This window comes from Ruditapes philippinarum, unplaced genomic scaffold (assembly GCF_026571515.1).
Source record: "Ruditapes philippinarum isolate M1 unplaced genomic scaffold, ASM2657151v2 ctg2009_1_1_1_1, whole genome shotgun sequence".
Lineage (NCBI taxonomy): Eukaryota > Metazoa > Mollusca > Bivalvia > Venerida > Veneridae > Ruditapes > Ruditapes philippinarum.
This window is the reverse complement of record NW_026855090.1, coordinates 79978-83665: the sequence shown is the minus strand read 5'-3', so window position 1 is coordinate 83665 and position 3688 is coordinate 79978. Positions and strand designations below refer to the sequence as shown.

Sequence of the window (3688 nt, the reverse complement as noted above, 5' to 3'; positions counted from 1 at the left end):
CGTACGAGAAATAGGTCTGCATACTACTTACAGACCCGAGCGATCGAGGTTTTTAAAGGCCACTCGGTTTTTACATATTTGTACATATAATGTAGGTCTATTCCGAGAGCGGTAACTATCTTACCTATATGCTCTTTTTTTATCCAAACATTAGGTTTTACAAAGTATTCTTTTTGTAGTGTTTCATGTAATATATGAACATTTTTATGTTAATGTAATAAAGTAAGGTTAATGTAATTGTTGAGTCAAAGAAAATGGAAATAGAACTTACCGAGATTCAGTCATTGGTGCATAATATAGTAGAAATATACAAAAATATTGAGGCTGAAATGTATTGATATATGGGAACTTAAATATTATAAACATGTTTTCTAATATTTAGAACAGAATACTTTGTTTTTTATATAATGAATCAATTTTAGTAGTACATGTGGATAATCCGTCTTGTATTTTTGTGCGTGTTTTTGTGTCTGTTTTTTTCTTTTTTATGGTTGGGTTTTATAGATTTTCAATATCCTTAGAATATGATACATGTTCGGAGGAATTTTCTTCCGTTGTATATTAATTAGCTTCATGGTTGATAAGATCGCAAGTAAGCACGGGGGTCTTGAAAGGATCCTTGGGCCATTAGCGCGAGCCGTATAGTTGAGAAGAACAGGCTGGTACTTGTAGATAATCCAAATTATGGAAAAAGCTGGAGTGAAAAAAAAAACGACCTTATACTCAAAATAATCTATAATCTCACTGAAAGTAATATTTTCGGACAGAAAGGTGCATAATTTGACTTTGATTCGATATGCACTAATATAATCGTCGTTTATATCCCATTATACAAAATTGTTAAAATTAACGCAGGATTGTGCAAATCATCAGACAGAATTAAGGAAATAAATGTCAAAAACTAGTTTTATATAAAGTTATATAGTTCGGCAAATGTGTTAGGTATACCGAGAAGTAAACTATAAAAAGGCGTAAATTAAGAAATAATATATCCCAAACAGTGATTTTATCGCTCAATAACATCACTGTTTGGAGTTCGGATGCGACGAATTATATCACGAAGGCGTAGTCCGAGTGATAAAATGATGCGCATCCGAACGACAAACAGTGATGTTATCAAGCGATAAAATTACCGATTTGGATATATTATTTTGATTCTAACACGACATCAACAAGTAAATGCTGCCGTATATTATAATTAGCTTAATTGCTATTATTATTATCGTATTATATATACAAGATACGCTCTTATTATGTTGTCTTATAATGGGTGTCTGTCTAAGTTTCAAGTTTTTTGACTGTGTTAATTATGTTAATTTTGTAAGTTAATTTTACTTTTTAAATTGCAGATTAAAATGATGCACTGATGAAAGTATTATGTTTAATGAGAAATATAATGAATTGTATGAATGTTCAGTATATGTGTTAAGATATATGTTAAAATTGTGATACCCATTTAATCATTTCCTATACATGTTATATTTTCTTTGATTGATATGTGTGCGTTTTTATTTTTTATATTAGAAGGCCGCATTGTAAATAAGATGTTGCAATCTGTATATGTCTTAATGTGTTACCTGCGGTAAATAAAGTTATTATGATTATTATTATTATGATTATTATTAAGCGGTATTTTTAAAGGAATCGGCGGATTCTGGAGTATGCTGCACCTTCATGAAGATTGCCTGTATGGTATATTTTAGGTGTAAATTTGAGGGTGGGGGTAAATATAAATTGCTGTCAGACATTTGTGTAAGGAGCAACGCGTGCAAACTATTATTTTCTTCATTGTATGCCATATATCATTGAATAATGCTGTGCAACTGGTTATCTGCCTGTGAAACAGATTTTGAAATATTTGGAATTGTGTTTCTGGCCACACTGAAATACAATTTTTTTCCATGTTTAGGTCCCCTGTCCCCTTAGCTTCATTGTGGCGCTGACTGTTGACCCAGTGACCTCAAATTTAGTAAATGTCATCTTATAATCAAGTCAAATGATAATGTAACAAGGTCTATTTTTCGGGTAATCTGTGTTTTGAGATGTTCCCCAGCTTTCCTGTGTTTTTATCCATATTGTGTATATAAGAGTGGTTTCCCCTTGACTGGCGGGAATTTGTACGTGTCTCGTGAATCTCGTTTTCATTCCGTTCAGTGTGTTGGTTGGTAGCCATTGAGAGAGGAAGGTCTCTCTAATCAGAAGTTATGATGTTTCTTACACTGTAACATGTTTCTTTTTGGTTGGAAACAGTTCATCTTTGTATAAGGTAACTATTGCAATGGCTGAAGTAATTTATTAAAGAATTATTCTTTGTTATTTTGGCTAAGTAATGTACAGGTTTCATTTCGAAGATAAATTCAAGATGGCTACTACTTTCAACTTTTTATTCTAATTATTCTTTTACTTATCTCAACTAATTTGCATGTATATAATAATTAATGCATTGTTCTTCACAGCAGCACTCGGTGAGATTCATTTGTGTGGATTTGTGTGGATGATGGCGTATATCTTATTTGTGTAAATGGGCTAAAGATCCTACAGATCTGTAAGTTGATATTTTATTGTCTTTGAGAGTAATGTTTTATATATATTATGTACTTTGATGAATTATTGAATTCTAATAACTTTTGCATTGTTAAAACTAAATGTAAGCACAGGGACCACTGTATCATTGAGTAATGGACTACTATAATTAAGAACTATGAACTTACCTATGAACTATGTTATTGATATAATTGGAGATGTATAAATAGCTGTGGATTTGAACCATGAGTTAGTTTGGGTATTTAACCTACTCCAGGTAAAATGTATATTTATCATGAGTGATATAAACGAGAGAAAACACTTCTATATGACTTGTAAGAATCTCCAATCATTTGGTAAGGATTGTTACTATTTACTATTTCAGTGCCTACCTTGTTCACATGCTTATATGATTACGTAGACTGATGTTTGGTTTACAAGATGTACCGGTATACTTTGTGAATATGTCAGATGAACTGTTGTAAATAATGTAAACAGTTGGTTTGTCAATAAACTGAATATGATCGAACCTGAAGAGAAGATTTTGTATATATTGATACCCCTGAAGAGATACCCAAAAATACAATAATACTAGGTATTATAAACCAGGATGGCTTAATTGTTTTCATTTATTTATCGCACAATAATTTTACATAAAGTGTCTGGGTTATCTTGACCAATGACCTCAAACATTTTATAAATAATCTACAAGCCATGGGCTATGTCCCTACAAATAGAAATAAACAAGGGCTTATTCCTTCTCAAGTTATCGTATAATCAATGTATAATCAATGTTAACAGGCCGTTAATTCGTACATACTGACTTCTATCACAGAAGGTTCCCTACAAAGGCCCATAACTAAGTCAAAATTAATGTCTGATTAATGGGCCTTGGACAGTAACCTCCTAATATGACCCTTGAAGTCTGTATTATGTTTATAGTGAATGCCATCAATATTTTTAAAGATGATTGTTGCCCCAGAAATGTAACTTATATAGAGTGTAATCTGATTGGCTAATTATCTCGTGCGACGACTAAGTTACTCGTAGCCACGACATAATATCTCGTGCGCACCACTTCATTTTCTCGTGCACACAACTAAGTAACTCGTGGCCACGACATAGTTTCTCGTGCGCACCACTTAATTATCTTGTGAACGCATGG

General features: G+C 32.3%; 1 long non-coding RNA gene across 2 annotated transcripts; it reads left to right on the top strand.

Moving 5' to 3' along the window:
- Positions 1–2109: 2109 nt before the first annotated feature.
- Positions 2110–3132, top strand: LOC132742061 (uncharacterized). 2 transcript variants are annotated; one of them, XR_009627386.1, is made up of 3 exons: positions 2110–2266; positions 2457–2545; positions 2909–3132. It is a non-coding gene; the product is annotated as an uncharacterized LOC132742061 (long non-coding RNA). The 2 variants fall into 2 exon arrangements; XR_009627387.1 differs by having other exon boundaries at positions 2137–2266; positions 2460–2545.
- The last annotated feature ends 556 nt before the right edge of the window (positions 3133–3688 follow it).